The following is a 23999-nucleotide window of genomic DNA, read 5'->3' on the forward strand; positions in this document are numbered from 1 at the left end:
AATGGGTCTGTACAGAGTCAACCAAGAGAGTATAACAAAGTAGTTCTTTCACCTAATAGACTCATTAATCTTGGTAGCAGCAGAGAATCCCACTATTATATACAAATGATAATTAATTTTGAACCATAAATGCACATTCCCTGACTGGGAATCGATCCCGGGTCGCGGCGGTGAGAGCGCCGAATCATAACCACTAGGGATTTAGTATACCAGACCTTTCAATATGAATCAATGGGTCTGTACAGAGTCAACCAAGAGTGTATAACAAAGTAGTTCTTTCACCTAATAAACTTTGTTGATCCTGGTAGCAGCAGAGCATCCCACTGTTATATAGAAATGATCATTAATGTTGAACCGTAAGTGTACATTCCTTGACAGGGAATCGAACCCGGGCCGCGGCGGTGAGAGCGCCGAATCCTAACCACTAGACCATCAAGGAGCTGGTTAGCAGTGTACCAGACCTCTCAACATGAATCCAGTGATCTGTACAGAGCATGCCAAGAGTGTATAACAAAGCAGTTCGTTCACCTAATAGACGCATTGATCTTGGTAGCAGCAGAGCATCCCACTATTATATACAAATGATAATTAATTTTGAACCACAAATGCACATTCCCTGACTGGGAATCGATCCCGGGCCGCGGCGGTGAGAGCACCGAATCATAACCACTAGGGATTTGGTCAGTAGTATACCAGACCTCTCAATATGAATCAATTGGTCTGTATAGAGTCAAACAAGAGAGTATAACAAAGTAGTTCTTTCACCTAATAGACTCATTGATGTTGGTACCAGCAGGGCATCACAGTATTATGTACAAATGATCATTAATTTTGAACCATAAATGCACATTCCCTGATCGGGAATCGAACCCCGGCCGCAGCTGTGAAAACACCGAATCCTAACCACTAGACCATCAGGAAGCTGGTTAGTAGTGTACCAGACCTATCAACATGAATCCAGTGGTCTGTACAGAGCAAGCCAAGAGTGTATAACAAAGCAGTTAGTCCACCTAATAAACTTTGTTGATCCTGGTAGCAGTACAGCATGCCAGAATTCTATACAAATGATCATTAATTTTGAACCACAAATGCATATTCCCTGACTGAGAATCGAACCCGGGCCGCGGCGGTGAGAGCGCCGAATCCTAACCACCCAGGGATTAGGTCAGTAGTATACCAGACCTGTCAATATAAATCAATGGGTCTGTACAGAGTCAACCAAGAGAGTATAACAAAGTAGTTCATTCACCTAATAGACTTCATTGATCTTGGTAGCAGCAGAGCATCCCACTATTATATACAAATTATCATTAATTTTGAACCATAAAAGCACATTCCCTGACCAGGAATCGAACCCCGGCCGCGGCGATGAGAGCGCCGAATCCTAGCCACTAGACCATCAGGGAGCTGGTTAGTAGTGTACCAGACCTCTCAACATGAATCCAGTGGTCTGTACAGAGCAGGCCAAGAGTGTATAACAAAGTAGTTCTTTCACCTAATAAACTTTGTTGATCCTTGTAGCAGCAGAGCCCCACTATTATATACAAATGATCATTAATGTTGAACCATAAGTGTACATTCTCTGTCCGGGAATCAAACCTGGGGTGCGGTGGTGAGAGCGCCGAATCCTAACCACTAGACCACTAGGGAGTTGGTTAGTAGTGTACCAGACCTCACAAGATGAATCCATGGGTCTGTACAGAGCAGGCCAAGAGCGTATAACAAAGTAGTTCTTTCACCTAATAAACTTTGTTGATGCTGGTAGCAGCAGAGCATGCCAGTATTCTATACAAATGATCATTAATTTTGAACCATAAATGCAAAATTCCCTGACCGGGAATCGAACCCGGGCTGCGGCAGTGAGAGTGCCGAAGCCTAACCACTAGGGACTTGGTCAGTAGTATGTATACCAGACCTCTCAATATGAATCAATGGGTCTGTAGAGAGTCAACCAAGAGCGTATAACAAAGTAGTTCATTCACCTAATAGACTTCATTGATCTTGTTAGCAGCAGAGCATCCCACTATTATATACAAATGATAATTAATTTTGAACCACAAATGCATATTCCCTGACTAGGAATCGGTCCCGGGCCGCGGCGGTGAAAGCGCCGAATCCTAGCCACTAGACCATCAGGGAGCTGGTTAGTAGTGTACCAGACCTCTCAACATGAATCCAGTGGTCTGTACAGAGCAGGCCAAGAGTGTATAACAAAGTAGTTCTTTCACCTAATAAACTTTGTTGATCCTTGTAGCAGCAGAGCATGCCAGTATTCTATACAAATGGTCATTAATTTTGAACCACAAATGCACATTCCCTGACCGGGAATCGAACCCGGGTTCGTAGTGGTGAGAGCGCCGAATCCTAACCACTAGGAATTTGGTCAGTAGTATACCAGACCTCTCAATATGAATCAATGGGTCTGGACAGAGTCAACCCAGAGAGTATAACAAAGTAGTTCTTTCACCTAATAGACTCATTGATGTCGGTAGCAGCAGAGCATCACAGTATTATGTACAAATGATCATTAATTTTGAACCATAAATGCACATTCCCCGACTAGGAATCGAACGCGGGCCGCAGCGGTGAGAGCGCCAAATCCTAACCACTAGACCATCAGGGAGCTAATTAGCGGTGTACCAGACCTCTCAACATGAATCCAGTGGTCTGTACAAAGCAGGGCCAAGAGTGTATAACAAAGTAGTTCTTTCACCTAATAAACTTTGTTGATCCTGGTAGCAGCAGAGCATCCTACTATTATATAGAAATGATCATTAATTTTGAACTATAAATGCACATTCCCTGACCGGGAATCGAACCCGGGCCGCGGCACCGAATCCTAACCACTAGATCATCAGGGAGCTAGTTAGCGGTGTACCAGACCTCTCAACATGAATCCAGTGGTCTGTACAGAGCAGGCCAGAGTTTATAACAAAGTAGTTCTTTCACCTAATAAACTTTGTTGATCCTGGTAGCAGCAGAGCATCCCACTATTATATAGTAATGATCATTAATGTTGAACCATAAGTGTACATTCCCAGACCGGGAATCGAACCCGGGCCGCGAGAGCGCCGAATCCTAACCGCTAGACCGCTAGGGAGTTGGTTAGTAGTGTACCAGACCTCATAAGATGAATCCATGGGTCTGTACAGAGCAGGCCAAGAGCGTATAACAAAGTAGTTCTTTCACCTAATGAACTTTGTTGATCCTGGTAGCAGCAGAGCATGCCAGTATTCTATAAATGATCATTAATTTTGAACCATAAATGCAAATTCCCTGAGTGGGAATCAAACCCGGGCCGCGGCGGTGAGAGTGCCGAATCCTAACAAATAGGGACTTGGTCAGTAATATGTGTACCAGATCTCTCAATATGAATCAATGGGTCTGTAGAGAGTCAACCAAGAGAGTATAACAAAATAGTTCATTCACCTGATAGACTCATTGATGTCGGTAGCAGCAGAGCGTCACAGTATTATGTACAAATGATCATTAATTTTGAACCACAAATGCACATTCCCTGACCGGGAATCGAACCCGGGTTCGTAGTGGTGAGAGCGCCGAATCCTAACCACTAGGGATTTCATCAGTTGTATACCAGACCTCTCAATATGAATCAATGGGTCTGTACAGAGTCAACCCAGAGAGTATAACAAAGTAGTTCTTTCACCTAATAGACTCATTGATGTCGGTAGCAGCAGAGCATCACAGTATTATGTACAAATGATCATTAATTTTGAACCATAAATGCACATTCCCCGACTAGGAATCGAACGCGGGCCGCAGCGGTGAGAGCGCCAAATCCTAACCACTAGACCATCAGGGAGCTAGTTAGCGGTGTACCAGACCTCTCAACATGAATCCAGTGGTCTGTACAAAGCAGGCCAAGAGTGTATAACAAAGTAGTTCTTTCACCTAATAAACTTTGATGATCCTGGTAGCAGCAGAGCATGCCAGTATTCTATACAAATGATCACTAATGTTGAACCACAAATGCACATTCCCTGACCGGGAATCGAACCCCGGCCGCGGCGGTTTAAGCGCCGAATCCTAGCCACTAGACCATCAGGGAGGTGGTTAGTAGTGTACCAGACCTCTCAACATGAATCCAGTGGTCTGTACAGAGCATGCCAAGAGTATATAACAAAGCAGTTAGTCCACCTAACAAACTTTGTTGATCCTGGTAGCAGTACAGCATGCCAGTATTCTATACAAATGATCATTAATTTTGAACCACAAATGCATATTCCCTGACTGGGAATCGAACCCGGGCCGCGGCGGTGAGAGCGCCGAATCCTAACCACTGGGGATTTAGATCAGTCGTATACTACATCTCTCAATATCAATCAATGGGTCTGTACAGAGTCAACCAAGAGAGTATAACAAAGTAGTTCTTTCACCTAATAGACTCATTGATCTTGGTAGCAGCAGAGCATCCCACTATTATATACAAATGATAATTAATTTTGAACCACAAATGCACATCCCCTGACTGGGAATCGATCCCGGGCCGCGACGGGGAGAGCGCCGAATCATAACCACTAGGGATTTGGTCAGTAGTATACCAGACCTCTCAATATGAATCAATGGGTCTGTACAGAGTCAACCAAGAGAGTATAACAAAGTAGTTCTTTCACCTAATAAACTTTGTTGATCCTGGTAGCAGCAGAGAATCCCACTATTATATAGAAATGATCATTAATTTTGAACTATAAATGCACATTTCCTGACCGGGAATCGAACCCGGGCCGCGGCGCCGAATCCTAACCACTAGATCATCAGGGAGCTGGTTAGTAGTGTACCAGACCTCTCAACATGAATCCAGTGGTCTGTACAGAGCAGGCCAGAGTGTATAACAAAGTAGTTCTTTCACCTAATGAACTTTGTTGATCCTGGTAGCAGCAGAGCAGGACAGTATTCTATAAATGATAATTAATTTTGAACCATAAATGCAAATTCCCTGAGTGGGAATCAAACCCGGGCCGCGGCGGTGAGAGCGCCGAATCCTAACCACTAGGGACTTGGTCAGTAGTATGTATACCAGACCTCTCAATATGAATCAATGGGTCTGTAGAGAGTCAACCAAGAGAGTATAACAAAGTAGTTCATTCACCTGATAGACTCATTGATGTTGGTAGCAGCAGAGAATCACAGTATTATGTACAAATGATCATTAATTTTGAACCATAAATGCACAGTCCCTGACCGGGAATCGAATCCAGGCCACGGCGGTGAGAGCGCTGAATCCTAACCACTAGACCATCAGGGAGCTGGTTAGTAGCGCACCAGACCTCTCAACATAAATCCAGTGGTCTGTACAGAGCAGGCCAAGAGTGTATAACAAAGTAGTTCTTTGACCTAATAAACTTTGATGAGCCTTGTAGCAGCAGAGCATGCCAGTATTCTATACAAATGGTCATTAATTTTGAACCACAAATGCACATTCCCTGACCGGGAATCGAACCCGGGCTCGTAGTGGTGAGAGCGCCGAATCCTAACCACTAGGGATTTGGTCAGTAGTATACCAGACCTCTCAATATGAATCAATGGGTCTGGACAGAGTCAACCCAGAGAGTATAACAAAGTAGTTCTTTCACCTAATAGACTCATTGATGTCGGTAGCAGCAGAGCATCACAGTATTATGTACAAATGATCATTAATTTTGAACCATAAATGCACATTCCCCGACTAGGAATCGAACGCGGGCCGCAGCGGTGAGAGCGCCAAATCCTAACCACTAGACCATCAAGGAGCTAGTTAGCGGTGTACCAGACTTCTCAACATGAATCCAGTGGTCTGTACAAAGCAGGCCAAGAGTGTATAACAAAGTAGTTCTTTCACCTAATAAACTTTGTTGATCCTGGTAGCAGCATAGCATCCTACTATTATATAGAAATGATCATTAATTTGAACAATAAATGCACATTCCCTGACCGGGAATAGAACCCGGGCCGCGGCACCGAATCCTAACCACTAGATCATCAGGGAGCTAGTTAGCGGTGTACCAGACCTCTCAACATGAATCCAGTGGTCTGTACAGAGCAGGCCAGAGTGTATAACAAAGTAGTTCTTTCACCTAATAAACTTTGTTGATCCTGGTAGCAGCAGAGCATCCCACTATTATATAGAAATGATCATTAATGTTGAACCATAAGTGTACATTCCCTGACCGGGAATCGAACCCGGGCCGCGGCGGTGAGAGCGCCGAATCCTAACCACTAGACCATCAGGGAGCTGGTTAGCAGTGTACCAGACCTCTCAACATGAATCCAGTGATCTGTACAGAGCATGCCAAGAGTGTATAACAAAGCAGTTCGTTCACCTAATAAACTTTGTTGATCCTGGTAGCAGTACAGCATGCCAGTATTCTATACAAATGATCATTAATTTTGAACCACAAATGCATATTCCCTGACTGGGAATCGAACCCGGGCCGCGGCGGTGAGAGCGCCGAATCCTAACTACTGGGGATTTAGATCAGTCGTATACTACATCTCTCAATATCAATCAATGGGTCTGTACAGAGTCAACCAAGAGAGTATAACAAAGTAGTTCTTTCACCTAATAGACTCATTGATCTTGGTAGCAGCAGAGCATCCCACTATTATATACAAATGATAATTAATTTTGAACCACAAATGCACATCCCCTGACTGGGAATCGATCCCGGGCCGCGACGGTGAGAGCGCCGAATCATAACCACTAGGGATTTGGTCAGTAGTATACCAGACCTCTCAATATTAATCAATGGGTCTGTACAGAGTCAACCAAGAGAGTATAACAAAGTAGTTCTTTCACCTAATAAACTTTGTTGATCCTGGTAGCAGCAGAGCATCCCACTATTATATAGAAATGATCATTAATTTTGAACTATAAATGCACATTCCCTGACCGGGAATCGAACCCGGGCCGCGGCGCCGAATCCTAACCACTAGATCATCAGGGAGCTGGTTAGTAGTGTACCAGACCTCTCAACATGAATCCAGTGGTCTGTACAGAGCAGGCCAGAGTGTATAACAAAGTAGTTCTTTCACCTAATAAACTTTGTTGATCCTGGTAGCAGCAGAGAATCCCACTATTATATACAAATGATCATTAATGTTGAACCATAAGTGTACATTCCCTGTCTGGGAATCGAACCCGGGCCGCGGCGGTGAGAGCGCCGAATCCTAACCACTAGACCATCTGGGAGCTGGTTAGTAGTGTACCAGACCTCTCAACATGAATCCAGTGGTCTGTACAGAGCATGCCAAGAGTGTATAACAAAGCAATTCGTTCACCTAATAAACTTTGTTGATCCTGGTAGCAGCAGAGCATGCCAGTATTCTATACAAATGATCACTAATGTTGAACCACAAATGCACATTCCCTAACGGAATCGAACCACGGCCGCGGCGGTGACAGCGCCGAATTCTAGCCACTAGACCATCAGGGAGCTGGTTAGTAGTGTACCAGACCTCTCAACATGAATCCAGTGGTCTGTACAGAGCAGGCCAAGAGTGTATAACAAAGTAGTTCTTTCACCTAATAAACTTTGTTGATCCTGGTAGCAGCAGAGCATCCCACTATTATATAGAAATGATCATTAATGTTGAACCATAAGTGTACATTCCCTGACCGGGAATCGAACCCGGGCCGCGGCGGTGAGAGCGCCGAATCCTAACCACTAGACCATCAGGGAGCTGGTTAGCAGTGTACCAGACCTCTCAACATGAATCCAGTGATCTGTACAGAGCATGCCAAGAGTGTATAACAAAGCAGTTCGTTCACCTAATAAACTTTGTTGATCCTGGTAGCAGTACAGCATGCCAGTATTCTATACAAATGATCATTAATTTTGAACCACAAATGCATATTCCCTGACTGGGAATCGAACCCGGGCCGCGGCGGTGAGAGCGCCGAATCCTAACCACTGGGGATTTAGATCAGTCGTATACTACATCTCTCAATATCAATCAATGGGTCTGTACAGAGTCAACCAAGAGATTATAACAAAGTAGTTCTTTCACCTAATAGACTCATTGATCTTGGTAGCAGCAGAGCATCCCACTATTATATACAAATGATAATTAATTTTGAACCACAAATGCACATCCCCTGACTGGGAATCGATCCCGGGCCGCGACGGTGAGAGCGCCGAATCATAACCACTAGGGATTTGGTCAGTAGTATACCAGACCTCTCAATATTAATCAATGGGTCTGTACAGAGTCAACCAAGAGAGTATAACAAAGTAGTTCTTTCACCTAATAAACTTTGTTGATCCTGGTAGCAGCAGAGCATCCCACTATTATATAGAAATGATCATTAATTTTGAACTATAAATGCGCATTCCCTGACCGGGAATCGAACCCAAGCCGCGGCGCCGAATCCTAACCACTAGATCATCAGGGAGCTGGTTAGTAGTGTACCAGACCTCTCAACATGAATCCAGTGGTCTGTACAGAGCAGGCCAGAGTGTATAACAAAGTAGTTCTTTCACCTAATAAACTTTGTTGATCCTGGTAGCAGCAGAGAATCCCACTATTATATACAAATGATCATTAATGTTGAACCATAAGTGTACATTCCCTGTCTGGGAATCAAACCCGGGCCGCGGCGGTGAGAGCGCCGAATCCTAACCACTAGACCATCTGGGAGCCGGTTAGTAGTGTACCAGACCTCTCAACATGAATCCAGTGGTCTGTACAGAGCATGCCAAGCGTGTATAACAAAGCAATTCGTTCACCTAATAAACTTTGTTCATCCTGGTAGCAGCAGAGCATGCCAGTATTCTATACAAATGATCACTAATGTTGAACCACAAATGCACATTCCCTAACGGAATCGAACCACGGCCGCGGCGGTGACAGCGCCGAATTCTAGCCACTAGACCATCAGGGAGCTGGTTAGTAGTGTACCAGACCTCTCAACATGAATCCAGTGGTCTGTACAGAGCAGGCCAAGAGTGTATAACAAAGTAGTTCTTTCACCTAATAAACTTTGTTGATCCTGGTAGCAGCAGAGCATCCCACTATTATATAGAAATGATCATTAATGTTGAACCATAAGTGTACATTCCCTGACCGGGAATCGAACCCGGGCCGCGGCGGTGAGAGCGCCGAATCCTAACCACTAGACCATCAGGGAGCTGGTTAGCAGTGTACCAGACCTCTCAACATGAATCCAGTGATCTGTACAGAGCATGCCAAGAGTGTATAACAAAGCAGTTCGTTCACCTAATAAACTTTGTTGATCCTGGTAGCAGTACAGCATGCCAGTATTCTATACAAATGATCATTAATTTTGAACCACAAATGCATATTCCCTGACTGGGAATCGAACCCGGGCCGCGGCGGTGAGAGCGCCGAATCCTAACCACTGGGGATTTAGATCAGTCGTATACTACATCTCTCAATATCAATCAATGGGTCTGTACAGAGTCAACCAAGAGATTATAACAAAGTAGTTCTTTCACCTAATAGACTCATTGATCTTGGTAGCAGCAGAGCATCCCACTATTATATACAAATGATAATTAATTTTGAACCACAAATGCACATCCCCTGACTGGGAATCGATCCCGGGCCGCGACGGTGAGAGCGCCGAATCATAACCACTAGGGATTTGGTCAGTAGTATACCAGACCTCTCAATATGAATCAATGGGTCTGTACAGAGTCAACCAAGAGAGTATAACAAAGTAGTTCTTTCACCTAATAAACTTTGTTGATCCTGGTAGCAGCAGAGCATCCCACTATTATATAGAAATGATCATTAATTTTGAACTATAAATGCACATTCCCTGACCGGGAATCGAACCCGGGCCGCGGCGCCGAATCCTAACCACTAGATCATCAGGGAGCTGGTTAGTAGTGTACCAGACCTCTCAACATGAATCCAGTGGTCTGTACAGAGCAGGCCAGAGTGTATAACAAAGTAGTTCTTTCACCTAATAAACTTTGTTGATCCTGGTAGCAGCAGAGAATCCCACTATTATATACAAATGATCATTAATGTTGAACCATAAGTGTACATTCCCTGTCTGGGAATCAAACCCGGGCCGCGGCGGTGAGAGCGCCGAATCCTAACCACTAGACCATCTGGGAGCCGGTTAGTAGTGTACCAGACCTCTCAACATGAATCCAGTGGTCTGTACAGAGCAGGCCAGAGTGTATAACAAAGTAGTTCTTTCACCTAATGAACTTTGTTGATCCTGGTAGCAGCAGAGCAGGACAGTATTCTATAAATGATAATTAATTTTGAACCATAAATGCAAATTCCCTGAGTGGGAATCAAACCCGGGCCGCGGCGGTGAGAGCGCCGAATCCTAACCACTAGGGACTTGGTCAGTAGTATGTATACCAGACCTCTCAATATGAATCAATGGGTCTGTAGAGAGTCAACCAAGAGAGTATAACAAAGTAGTTCATTCACCTGATAGACTCATTGATGTTGGTAGCAGCAGAGAATCACAGTATTATGTACAAATGATCATTAATTTTGAACCATAAATGCACAGTCCCTGACCGGGAATCGAATCCAGGCCACGGCGGTGAGAGCGCTGAATCCTAACCACTAGACCATCAGGGAGCTGGTTAGTAGCGTACCAGACCTCTCAACATAAATCCAGTGGTCTGTACAGAGCAGGCCAAGAGTGTATAACAAAGTAGTTCTTTGACCTAATAAACTTTGATGAGCCTTGTAGCAGCAGAGCATGCCAGTATTCTATACAAATGGTCATTAATTTTGAACCACAAATGCACATTCCCTGACCGGGAATCGAACCCGGGCTCGTAGTGGTGAGAGCGCCGAATCCTAACCACTAGGGATTTGGTCAGTAGTATACCAGACCTCTCAATATGAATCAATGGGTCTGGACAGAGTCAACCCAGAGAGTATAACAAAGTAGTTCTTTCACCTAATAGACTCATTGATGTCGGTAGCAGCAGAGCATCACAGTATTATGTACAAATGATCATTAATTTTGAACCATAAATGCACATTCCCCGACTAGGAATCGAACGCGGGCCGCAGCGGTGAGAGCGCCAAATCCTAACCACTAGACCATCAGGGAGCTAGTTAGCGGTGTACCAGACTTCTCAACATGAATCCAGTGGTCTGTACAAAGCAGGCCAAGAGTGTATAACAAAGTAGTTCTTTCACCTAATAAACTTTGTTGATCCTGGTAGCAGCAGAGCATCCTACTATTATATAGAAATGATCATTAATTTGAACTATAAATGCACATTCCCTGACCGGGAATCGAACCCGGGCCGCGGCACCGAATCCTAACCACTAGATCATCAGGGAGCTAGTTAGCGGTGTACCAGACCTCTCAACATGAATCCAGTGGTCTGTACAGAGCAGGCCAGAGTGTATAACAAAGTAGTTCTTTCACCTAATAAACTTTGTTGATCCTGGTAGCAGCAGAGCATCCCACTATTATATAGAAATGATCATTAATGTTGAACCATAAGTGTACATTCCCTGACCGGGAATCGAACCCGGGCCGCGGCGGTGAGAGCGCCGAATCCTAACCACTAGACCATCAGGGAGCTGGTTAGCAGTGTACCAGACCTCTCAACATGAATCCAGTGATCTGTACAGAGCATGCCAAGAGTGTATAACAAAGCAGTTCGTTCACCTAATAAACTTTGTTGATCCTGGTAGCAGTACAGCATGCCAGTATTCTATACAAATGATCATTAATTTTGAACCACAAATGCATATTCCCTGACTGGGAATCGAACCCGGGCCGCGGCGGTGAGAGCGCCGAATCCTAACTACTGGGGATTTAGATCAGTCGTATACTACATCTCTCAATATCAATCAATGGGTCTGTACAGAGTCAACCAAGAGAGTATAACAAAGTAGTTCTTTCACCTAATAGACTCATTGATCTTGGTAGCAGCAGAGCATCCCACTATTATATACAAATGATCATTAATTTTGAACCACAAATGCACATCCCCTGACTGGGAATCGATCCCGGGCCGCGACGGTGAGAGCGCCGAATCATAACCACTAGGGATTTGGTCAGTAGTATACCAGACCTCTCAATATTAATCAATGGGTCTGTACAGAGTCAACCAAGAGAGTATAACAAAGTAGTTCTTTCACCTAATAAACTTTGTTGATCCTGGTAGCAGCAGAGCATCCCACTATTATATAGAAATGATCATTAATTTTGAACTATAAATGCACATTCCCTGACCGGGAATCGAACCCGGGCCGCGGCGCCGAATCCTAACCACTAGATCATCAGGGAGCTGGTTAGTAGTGTACCAGACCTCTCAACATGAATCCAGTGGTCTGTACAGAGCAGGCCAGAGTGTATAACAAAGTAGTTCTTTCACCTAATAAACTTTGTTGATCCTGGTAGCAGCAGAGAATCCCACTATTATATACAAATGATCATTAATGTTGAACCATAAGTGTACATTCCCTGTCTGGGAATCGAACCCGGGCCGCGGCGGTGAGAGCGCCGAATCCTAACCACTAGACCATCTGGGAGCTGGTTAGTAGTGTACCAGACCTCTCAACATGAATCCAGTGGTCTGTACAGAGCATGCCAAGAGTGTATAACAAAGCAATTCGTTCACCTAATAAACTTTGTTGATCCTGGTAGCAGCAGAGCATGCCAGTATTCTATACAAATGATCACTAATGTTGAACCACAAATGCACATTCCCTAACGGAATCGAACCACGGCCGCGGCGGTGACAGCGCCGAATTCTAGCCACTAGACCATCAGGGAGCTGGTTAGTAGTGTACCAGACCTCTCAACATGAATCCAGTGGTCTGTACAGAGCAGGCCAAGAGTGTATAACAAAGTAGTTCTTTCACCTAATAAACTTTGTTGATCCTGGTAGCAGCAGAGCATCCCACTATTATATAGAAATGATCATTAATGTTGAACCATAAGTGTACATTCCCTGACCGGGAATCGAACCCGGGCCGCGGCGGTGAGAGCGCCGAATCCTAACCACTAGACCATCAGGGAGCTGGTTAGCAGTGTACCAGACCTCTCAACATGAATCCAGTGATCTGTACAGAGCATGCCAAGAGTGTATAACAAAGCAGTTCGTTCACCTAATAAACTTTGTTGATCCTGGTAGCAGTACAGCATGCCAGTATTCTATACAAATGATCATTAATTTTGAACCACAAATGCATATTCCCTGACTGGGAATCGAACCCGGGCCGCGGCGGTGAGAGCGCCGAATCCTAACCACTGGGGATTTAGATCAGTCGTATACTACATCTCTCAATATCAATCAATGGGTCTGTACAGAGTCAACCAAGAGATTATAACAAAGTAGTTCTTTCACCTAATAGACTCATTGATCTTGGTAGCAGCAGAGCATCCCACTATTATATACAAATGATAATTAATTTTGAACCACAAATGCACATCCCCTGACTGGGAATCGATCCCGGGCCGCGACGGTGAGAGCGCCGAATCATAACCACTAGGGATTTGGTCAGTAGTATACCAGACCTCTCAATATTAATCAATGGGTCTGTACAGAGTCAACCAAGAGAGTATAACAAAGTAGTTCTTTCACCTAATAAACTTTGTTGATCCTGGTAGCAGCAGAGCATCCCACTATTATATAGAAATGATCATTAATTTTGAACTATAAATGCGCATTCCCTGACCGGGAATCGAACCCAAGCCGCGGCGCCGAATCCTAACCACTAGATCATCAGGGAGCTGGTTAGTAGTGTACCAGACCTCTCAACATGAATCCAGTGGTCTGTACAGAGCAGGCCAGAGTGTATAACAAAGTAGTTCTTTCACCTAATAAACTTTGTTGATCCTGGTAGCAGCAGAGAATCCCACTATTATATACAAATGATCATTAATGTTGAACCATAAGTGTACATTCCCTGTCTGGGAATCAAACCCGGGCCGCGGCGGTGAGAGCGCCGAATCCTAACCACTAGACCATCTGGGAGCCGGTTAGTAGTGTACCAGACCTCTCAACATGAATCCAGTGGTCTGTACAGAGCATGCCAAGCGTGTATAACAAAGCAATTCGTTCACCTAATAAACTTTGTTCATCCTGGTAGCAGCAGAGCATGCCAGTATTCTATACAAATGATCACTAATGTTGAACCACAAATGCACATTCCCTAACGGAATCGAACCACGGCCGCGGCGGTGACAGCGCCGAATTCTAGCCACTAGACCATCAGGGAGCTGGTTAGTAGTGTACCAGACCTCTCAACATGAATCCAGTGGTCTGTACAGAGCAGGCCAAGAGTGTATAACAAAGTAGTTCTTTCACCTAATAAACTTTGTTGATCCTGGTAGCAGCAGAGCATCCCACTATTATATAGAAATGATCATTAATGTTGAACCATAAGTGTACATTCCCTGACCGGGAATCGAACCCGGGCCGCGGCGGTGAGAGCGCCGAATCCTAACCACTAGACCATCAGGGAGCTGGTTAGCAGTGTACCAGACCTCTCAACATGAATCCAGTGATCTGTACAGAGCATGCCAAGAGTGTATAACAAAGCAGTTCGTTCACCTAATAAACTTTGTTGATCCTGGTAGCAGTACAGCATGCCAGTATTCTATACAAATGATCATTAATTTTGAACCACAAATGCATATTCCCTGACTGGGAATCGAACCCGGGCCGCGGCGGTGAGAGCGCCGAATCCTAACCACTGGGGATTTAGATCAGTCGTATACTACATCTCTCAATATCAATCAATGGGTCTGTACAGAGTCAACCAAGAGATTATAACAAAGTAGTTCTTTCACCTAATAGACTCATTGATCTTGGTAGCAGCAGAGCATCCCACTATTATATACAAATGATAATTAATTTTGAACCACAAATGCACATCCCCTGACTGGGAATCGATCCCGGGCCGCGACGGTGAGAGCGCCGAATCATAACCACTAGGGATTTGGTCAGTAGTATACCAGACCTCTCAATATGAATCAATGGGTCTGTACAGAGTCAACCAAGAGAGTATAACAAAGTAGTTCTTTCACCTAATAAACTTTGTTGATCCTGGTAGCAGCAGAGCATCCCACTATTATATAGAAATGATCATTAATTTTGAACTATAAATGCACATTCCCTGACCGGGAATCGAACCCGGGCCGCGGCGCCGAATCCTAACCACTAGATCATCAGGGAGCTGGTTAGTAGTGTACCAGACCTCTCAACATGAATCCAGTGGTCTGTACAGAGCAGGCCAGAGTGTATAACAAAGTAGTTCTTTCACCTAATAAACTTTGTTGATCCTGGTAGCAGCAGAGAATCCCACTATTATATACAAATGATCATTAATGTTGAACCATAAGTGTACATTCCCTGTCTGGGAATCAAACCCGGGCCGCGGCGGTGAGAGCGCCGAATCCTAACCACTAGACCATCTGGGAGCCGGTTAGTAGTGTACCAGACCTCTCAACATGAATCCAGTGGTCTGTACAGAGCAGGCCAGAGTGTATAACAAAGTAGTTCTTTCACCTAATGAACTTTGTTGATCCTGGTAGCAGCAGAGCAGGACAGTATTCTATAAATGATAATTAATTTTGAACCATAAATGCAAATTCCCTGAGTGGGAATCAAACCCGGGCCGCGGCGGTGAGAGCGCCGAATCCTAACCACTAGGGACTTGGTCAGTAGTATGTATACCAGACCTCTCAATATGAATCAATGGGTCTGTAGAGAGTCAACCAAGAGAGTATAACAAAGTAGTTCATTCACCTGATAGACTCATTGATGTTGGTAGCAGCAGAGAATCACAGTATTATGTACAAATGATCATTAATTTTGAACCATAAATGCACAGTCCCTGACCGGGAATCGAATCCAGGCCACGGCGGTGAGAGCGCTGAATCCTAACCACTAGACCATCAGGGAGCTGGTTAGTAGCGTACCAGACCTCTCAACATAAATCCAGTGGTCTGTACAGAGCAGGCCAAGAGTGTATAACAAAGTAGTTCTTTGACCTAATAAACTTTGATGAGCCTTGTAGCAGCAGAGCATGCCAGTATTCTATACAAATGGTCATTAATTTTGAACCACAAATGCACATTCCCTGACCGGGAATCGAACCCGGGCTCGTAGTGGTGAGAGCGCCGAATCCTAACCACTAGGGATTTGGTCAGTAGTATACCAGACCTCTCAATATGAATCAATGGGTCTGGACAGAGTCAACCCAGAGAGTATAACAAAGTAGTTCTTTCACCTAATAGACTCATTGATGTCGGTAGCAGCAGAGCATCACAGTATTATGTACAAATGATCATTAATTTTGAACCATAAATGCACATTCCCCGACTAGGAATCGAACGCGGGCCGCAGCGGTGAGAGCGCCAAATCCTAACCACTAGACCATCAGGGAGCTAGTTAGCGGTGTACCAGACTTCTCAACATGAATCCAGTGGTCTGTACAAAGCAGGCCAAGAGTGTATAACAAAGTAGTTCTTTCACCTAATAAACTTTGTTGATCCTGGTAGCAGCAGAGCATCCTACTATTATATAGAAATGATCATTAATTTGAACTATAAATGCACATTCCCTGACCGGGAATCGAACCCGGGCCGCGGCACCGAATCCTAACCACTAGATCATCAGGGAGCTAGTTAGCGGTGTACCAGACCTCTCAACATGAATCCAGTGGTCTGTACAGAGCAGGCCAGAGTGTATAACAAAGTAGTTCTTTCACCTAATAAACTTTGTTGATCCTGGTAGCAGCAGAGCATCCCACTATTATATAGAAATGATCATTAATGTTGAACCATAAGTGTACATTCCCTGACCGGGAATCGAACCCGGGCCGCGGCGGTGAGAGCGCCGAATCCTAACCACTAGACCATCAGGGAGCTGGTTAGCAGTGTACCAGACCTCTCAACATGAATCCAGTGATCTGTACAGAGCATGCCAAGAGTGTATAACAAAGCAGTTCGTTCACCTAATAAACTTTGTTGATCCTGGTAGCAGTACAGCATGCCAGTATTCTATACAAATGATCATTAATTTTGAACCACAAATGCATATTCCCTGACTGGGAATCGAACCCGGGCCGCGGCGGTGAGAGCGCCGAATCCTAACTACTGGGGATTTAGATCAGTCGTATACTACATCTCTCAATATCAATCAATGGGTCTGTACAGAGTCAACCAAGAGAGTATAACAAAGTAGTTTTTTCACCTAATAGACTCATTGATCTTGGTAGCAGCAGAGCATCCCACTATTATATACAAATGATAATTAATTTTGAACCACAAATGCACATCCCCTGACTGGGAATTGATCCCGGGCCGCGACGGTGAGAGCGCCGAATCATAACCACTAGGGATTTGGTCAGTAGTATACCAGACCTCTCAATATTAATCAATGGGTCTGTACAGAGTCAACCAAGAGAGTATAACAAAGTAGTTCTTTCACCTAATAAACTTTGTTGATCCTGGTAGCAGCAGAGCATCCCACTATTATATAGAAATGATCATTAATTTTGAACTATAAATGCACATTCCCTGACCGGGAATCGAACCCGGGCCGCGGCGCCGAATCCTAACCACTAGATCATCAGGGAGCTGGTTAGTAGTGTACCAGACCTCTCAACATGAATCCAGTGGTCTGTACAGAGCAGGCCAGAGTGTATAACAAAGTAGTTCTTTCACCTAATAAACTTTGTTGATCCTGGTAGCAGCAGAGAATCCCACTATTATATACAAATGATCATTAATGTTGAACCATAAGTGTACATTCCCTGTCTGGGAATCGAACCCGGGCCGCGGCAGTGAGAGCGCCGAATCCTAACCACTAGACCATCTGGGAGCTGGTTAGTAGTGTACCAGACCTCTCAACATGAATCCAGTGGTCTGTACAGAGCATGCCAAGAGTGTATAACAAAGCAATTCGTTCACCTAATAAACTTTGTTGATCCTGGTAGCAGCAGAGCATTCCAGTATTCTATACAAATGATCACTAATGTTGAACCACAAATGCACATTCCCTAACGGAATCGAACCACGGCCGCGGCGGTGACAGCGCCGAATTCTAGCCACTAGACCATCAGGGAGCTGGTTAGTAGTGTACCAGACCTCTCAACATGAATCCAGTGGTCTGTACAGAGCAGGCCAAGAGTGTATAACAAAGTAGTTCTTTCACCTAATAAACTTTGTTGATCCTGGTAGCAGCAGAGCATCCCACTATTATATAGAAATGATCATTAATGTTGAACCATAAGTGTACATTCCCTGACCGGGAATCGAACCCGGGCCGCGGCGGTGAGAGCGCCGAATCCTAACCACTAGACCATCAGGGAGCTGGTTAGCAGTGTACCAGACCTCTCAACATGAATCCAGTGATCTGTACAGAGCATGCCAAGAGTGTATAACAAAGCAGTTCGTTCACCTAATAAACTTTGTTGATCCTGGTAGCAGTACAGCATGCCAGTATTCTATACAAATGATCATTAATTTTGAACCACAAATGCATATTCCCTGACTGGGAATCGAACCCGGGCCGCGGCGGTGAGAGCGCCGAATCCTAACCACTGGGGATTTAGATCAGTCGTATACTACATCTCTCAATATCAATCAATGGGTCTGTACAGAGTCAACCAAGAGATTATAACAAAGTAGTTCTTTCACCTAATAGACTCATTGATCTTGGTAGCAGCAGAGCATCCCACTATTATATACAAATGATAATTAATTTTGAACCACAAATGCACATCCCCTGACTGGGAATCGATCCCGGGCCGCGACGGTGAGAGCGCCGAATCATAACCACTAGGGATTTGGTCAGTAGTATACCAGACCTCTCAATATGAATCAATGGGTCTGTACAGAGTCAACCAAGAGAGTATAACAAAGTAGTTCTTTCACCTAATAAACTTTGTTGATCCTGGTAGCAGCAGAGCATCCCACTATTATATAGAAATGATCATTAATTTTGAACTATAAATGCACATTCCCTGACCGGGAATCGAACCCGGGCCGCGGCGCCGAATCCTAACCACTAGATCATCAGGGAGCTGGTTAGTAGTGTACCAGACCTCTCAACATGAATCCAGTGGTCTGTACAGAGCAGGCCAGAGTGTATAACAAAGCAGTTCGTTCACCTAATAAACTTTGTTGATCCTGGTAGCAGTACAGCATGCCAGTATTCTATACAAATGATCATTAATTTTGAACCACAAATGCATATTCCCTGACTGGGAATCGAACCCGGGCCGCGGCGGTGAGAGCGCCGAATCCTAACCACTGGGGATTTAGATCAGTCGTATACTACATCTCTCAATATCAATCAATGGGTCTGTACAGAGTCAACCAAGAGATTATAACAAAGTAGTTCTTTCACCTAATAGACTCATTGATCTTGGTAGCAGCAGAGCATCCCACTATTATATACAAATGATAATTAATTTTGAACCACAAATGCACATCCCCTGACTGGGAATCGATCCCGGGCCGCGACGGTGAGAGCGCCGAATCATAACCACTAGGGATTTGGTCAGTAGTATACCAGACCTCTCAATATGAATCAATGGGTCTGTACAGAGTCAACCAAGAGAGTATAACAAAGTAGTTCTTTCACCTAATAAACTTTGTTGATCCTGGTAGCAGCAGAGCATCCCACTATTATATAGAAATGATCATTAATTTTGAACTATAAATGCACATTCCCTGACCGGGAATCGAACCCGGGCCGCGGCGCCGAATCCTAACCACTAGATCATCAGGGAGCTGGTTAGTAGTGTACCAGACCTCTCAACATGAATCCAGTGGTCTGTACAGAGCAGGCCAGAGTGTATAACAAAGCAGTTCGTTCACCTAATAAACTTTGTTGATCCTGGTAGCAGTACAGCATGCCAGTATTCTATACAAATGATCATTAATTTTGAACCACAAATGCATATTCCCTGACTGGGAATCGAACCCGGGCCGCGGCGGTGAGAGCGCCGAATCCTAACCACTGGGGATTTAGATCAGTCGTATACTACATCTCTCAATATCAATCAATGGGTCTGTACAGAGTCAACCAAGAGATTATAACAAAGTAGTTCTTTCACCTAATAGACTCATTGATCTTGGTAGCAGCAGAGCATCCCACTATTATATACAAATGATAATTAATTTTGAACCACAAATGCACATCCCCTGACTGGGAATCGATCCCGGGCCGCGACGGTGAGAGCGCCGAATCATAACCACTAGGGATTTGGTCAGTAGTATACCAGACCTCTCAATATGAATCAATGGGTCTGTACAGAGTCAACCAAGAGAGTATAACAAAGTAGTTCTTTCACCTAATAAACTTTGTTGATCCTGGTAGCAGCAGAGCATCCCACTATTATATAGAAATGATCATTAATTTTGAACTATAAATGCACATTCCCTGACCGGGAATCGAACCCGGGCCGCGGCGCCGAATCCTAACCACTAGATCATCAGGGAGCTGGTTAGTAGTGTACCAGACCTCTCAACATGAATCCAGTGGTCTGTACAGAGCAGGCCAGAGTGTATAACAAAGTAGTTCTTTCACCTAATAAACTTTGTTGATCCTGGTAGCAGCAGAGAATCCCACTATTATATACAAATGATCATTAATGTTGAACCATAAGTGTACATTCCCTGTCTGGGAATCAAACCCGGGCCGCGGCGGTGAGAGCGCCGAATCCTAACCACTAGACCATCTGGGAGCCGGTTAGTAGTGTACCAGACCTCTCAACATGAATCCAGTGGTCTGTACAGAGCAGGCCAGAGTGTATAACAAAGTAGTTCTTTCACCTAATGAACTTTGTTGATCCTGGTAGCAGCAGAGCAGGACAGTATTCTATAAATGATAATTAATTTTGAACCATAAATGCAAATTCCCTGAGTGGGAATCAAACCCGGGCCGCGGCGGTGAGAGCGCCGAATCCTAACCACTAGGGACTTGGTCAGTAGTATGTATACCAGACCTCTCAATATGAATCAATGGGTCTGTAGAGAGTCAACCAAGAGAGTATAACAAAGTAGTTCATTCACCTGATAGACTCATTGATGTTGGTAGCAGCAGAGAATCACAGTATTATGTACAAATGATCATTAATTTTGAACCATAAATGCACATTCCCCGACTAGGAATCGAACGCGGGCCGCAGCGGTGAGAGCGCCAAATCCTAACCACTAGACCATCAGGGAGCTAGTTAGCGGTGTACCAGACTTCTCAACATGAATCCAGTGGTCTGTACAAAGCAGGCCAAGAGTGTATAACAAAGTAGTTCTTTCACCTAATAAACTTTGTTGATCCTGGTAGCAGCAGAGCATCCTACTATTATATAGAAATGATCATTAATTTGAACTATAAATGCACATTCCCTGACCGGGAATCGAACCCGGGCCGCGGCACCGAATCCTAACCACTAGATCATCAGGGAGCTAGTTAGCGGTGTACCAGACCTCTCAACATGAATCCAGTGGTCTGTACAGAGCAGGCCAGAGTGTATAACAAAGTAGTTCTTTCACCTAATAAACTTTGTTGATCCTGGTAGCAGCAGAGCATCCCACTATTATATAGAAATGATCATTAATGTTGAACCATAAGTGTACATTCCCTGACCAGGAATCGAACCCGGGCCGCGGCGGTGAGAGCGCCGAATCCTAACCACTAGACCATCAGGGAGCTGGTTAGCAGTGTACCAGACCTCTTAACATGAATCCAGTGATCTGTACAGAGCATGCCAAGAGTGTATAACAAAGCAGTTCGTTCACCTAATAAACTTTGTTGATCCTGGTAGCAGTACAGCATGCCAGTATTCTATACAAATGATCATTAATTTTGAACCACAAATGCATATTCCCTGACTGGGAATCGAACCCGGGCCGCGGCGGTGAGAGCGCCGAATCCTAACTACTGGGGATTTAGATCAGTCGTATACTACATCTCTCAATATCAATCAATGGGTCTGTACAGAGTCAACCAAGAGAGTATAACAAAGTAGTTCTTTCACCTAATAGACTCATTGATCTTGGTAGCAGCAGAGCATCCCACTATTATATACAAATGATAATTAATTTTGAACCACAAATGCACATCCCCTGACTGGGAATCGATCCCGGGCCGCGACGGTGAGAGCGCCGAATCATAACCACTAGGGATTTGGTCAGTAGTATACCAGACCTCTCAATATTAATCAATGGGTCTGTACAGAGTCAACCAAGAGAGTATAACAAAGTAGTTCTTTCACCTAATAAACTTTGTTGATCCTGGTAGCAGCAGAGCATCCCACTATTATATAGAAATGATCATTAATTTTGAACTATAAATGTACATTCCCTGACCGGGAATCGAACCCGGGCCGCGGCGCCGAATCCTAACCACTAGATCATCAGGGAGCTGGTTAGTAGTGTACCAGACCTCTCAACATGAATCCAGTGGTCTGTACAGAGCAGGCCAGAGTGTATAACAAAGTAGTTCTTTCACCTAATAAACTTTGTTGATCCTGGTAGCAGCAGAGAATCCCACTATTATATACAAATGATCATTAATGTTGAACCATAAGTGTACATTCCCTGTCTGGGAATCGAACCCGGGCCGCGGCGGTGAGAGCGCCGAATCCTAACCACTAGACCATCTGGGAGCTGGTTAGTAGTGTACCAGACCTCTCAACATGAATCCAGTGGTCTGTACAGAGCATGCCAAGAGTGTATAACAAAGCAATTCGTTCACCTAATAAACTTTGTTGATCCTGGTAGCAGCAGAGCATGCCAGTATTCTATACAAATGATCACTAATGTTGAACCACAAATGCACATTCCCTAACGGAATCGAACCACGGCCGCGGCGGTGACAGCGCCGAATTCTAGCCACTAGACCATCAGGGAGCTGGTTAGTAGTGTACCAGACCTCTCAACATGAATCCAGTGGTCTGTACAGAGCAGGCCAAGAGTGTATAACAAAGTAGTTCTTTCACCTAATAAACTTTGTTGATCCTGGTAGCAGCAGAGCATCCCACTATTATATAGAAATGATCATTAATGTTGAACCATAAGTGTACATTCCCTGACCGGGAATCGAACCCGGGCCGCGGCGGTGAGAGCGCCGAATCCTAACCACTAGACCATCAGGGAGCTGGTTAGCAGTGTACCAGACCTCTCAACATGAATCCAGTGATCTGTACAGAGCATGCCAAGAGTGTATAACAAAGCAGTTCGTTCACCTAATAAACTTTGTTGATCCTGGTAGCAGTACAGCATGCCAGTATTCTATACAAATGATCATTAATTTTGAACCACAAATGCATATTCCCTGACTGGGAATCGAACCCGGGCCGCGGCGGTGAGAGCGCCGAATCCTAACCACTAGGGATTTAGATCAGTCGTATACTACATCTCTCAATATCAATCAATGGGTCTGTACAGAGTCAACCAAGAGATTATAACAAAGTAGTTCTTTCACCTAATAGACTCATTGATCTTGGTAGCAGCAGAGCATCCCACTATTATATACAAATGATAATTAATTTTGAACCACAAATGCACATCCCCTGACTGGGAATCGATCCCGGGCCGCGACGGTGAGAGCGCCGAATCATAACCACTAGGGATTTGGTCAGTAGTATACCAGACCTCTCAATATGAATCAATGGGTCTGTACAGAGTCAACCAAGAGAGTATAACAAAGTAGTTCTTTCACCTAATAAACTTTGTTGATCCTGGTAGCAGCAGAGCATCCCACTATTATATAGAAATGATCATTAATTTTGAACTATAAATGCACATTCCCCGACCGGGAATCGAACCCGGGACGCGGCGCCGAATCCTAACCACTAGATCATCAGGGAGCTGGTTAGTAGTGTACCAGACCTCTCAACATGAATCCAGTGGTCTGTACAGAGCAGGCCAGAGTGTATAACAAAGTAGTTCTTTCACCTAATAAACTTTGTTGATCCTGGTAGCAGCAGAGAATCCCACTATTATATACAAATGATCATTAATGTTGAACCATAAGTGTACATTCCCTGTCTGGGAATCAAACCCGGGCCGCGGC

General features: G+C 44.5%; 1 protein-coding gene and 12 non-coding genes across 15 annotated transcripts in view; 1 reads left to right on the forward strand and 12 right to left on the reverse strand.

Moving 5' to 3' along the window:
- eogt (EGF domain-specific O-linked N-acetylglucosamine (GlcNAc) transferase) overlaps positions 1–23999 on the forward strand; it is a 202130-nt gene that overhangs the window by 106881 nt on the left and 71250 nt on the right. The window lies entirely within an intron of this gene.
- On the reverse strand, positions 368–439 carry trnae-cuc (transfer RNA glutamic acid (anticodon CUC)). The gene has a single exon. It is a non-coding gene; the product is annotated as a tRNA-Glu (tRNA).
- trnal-uaa (transfer RNA leucine (anticodon UAA)) lies at positions 3998–4069 on the reverse strand. The gene has a single exon. It is a non-coding gene; the product is annotated as a tRNA-Leu (tRNA).
- Positions 6160–6231, reverse strand: trnae-cuc (transfer RNA glutamic acid (anticodon CUC)). Its single transcript has one exon. It is a non-coding gene; the product is annotated as a tRNA-Glu (tRNA).
- On the reverse strand, positions 7608–7679 carry trnae-cuc (transfer RNA glutamic acid (anticodon CUC)). The gene has a single exon. It is a non-coding gene; the product is annotated as a tRNA-Glu (tRNA).
- On the reverse strand, positions 9056–9127 carry trnae-cuc (transfer RNA glutamic acid (anticodon CUC)). The gene has a single exon. It is a non-coding gene; the product is annotated as a tRNA-Glu (tRNA).
- trnae-cuc (transfer RNA glutamic acid (anticodon CUC)) lies at positions 11463–11534 on the reverse strand. Its single transcript has one exon. It is a non-coding gene; the product is annotated as a tRNA-Glu (tRNA).
- Positions 12911–12982, reverse strand: trnae-cuc (transfer RNA glutamic acid (anticodon CUC)). The gene has a single exon. It is a non-coding gene; the product is annotated as a tRNA-Glu (tRNA).
- trnae-cuc (transfer RNA glutamic acid (anticodon CUC)) lies at positions 14359–14430 on the reverse strand. Its single transcript has one exon. It is a non-coding gene; the product is annotated as a tRNA-Glu (tRNA).
- On the reverse strand, positions 16766–16837 carry trnae-cuc (transfer RNA glutamic acid (anticodon CUC)). The gene has a single exon. It is a non-coding gene; the product is annotated as a tRNA-Glu (tRNA).
- trnae-cuc (transfer RNA glutamic acid (anticodon CUC)) lies at positions 18214–18285 on the reverse strand. Its single transcript has one exon. It is a non-coding gene; the product is annotated as a tRNA-Glu (tRNA).
- Positions 21561–21632, reverse strand: trnae-cuc (transfer RNA glutamic acid (anticodon CUC)). Its single transcript has one exon. It is a non-coding gene; the product is annotated as a tRNA-Glu (tRNA).
- Positions 23009–23080, reverse strand: trnae-cuc (transfer RNA glutamic acid (anticodon CUC)). Its single transcript has one exon. It is a non-coding gene; the product is annotated as a tRNA-Glu (tRNA).

This window comes from Lampris incognitus, chromosome 2 (genome assembly GCF_029633865.1).
Source record: "Lampris incognitus isolate fLamInc1 chromosome 2, fLamInc1.hap2, whole genome shotgun sequence".
Taxonomy (NCBI): domain Eukaryota; kingdom Metazoa; phylum Chordata; class Actinopteri; order Lampriformes; family Lampridae; genus Lampris; species Lampris incognitus.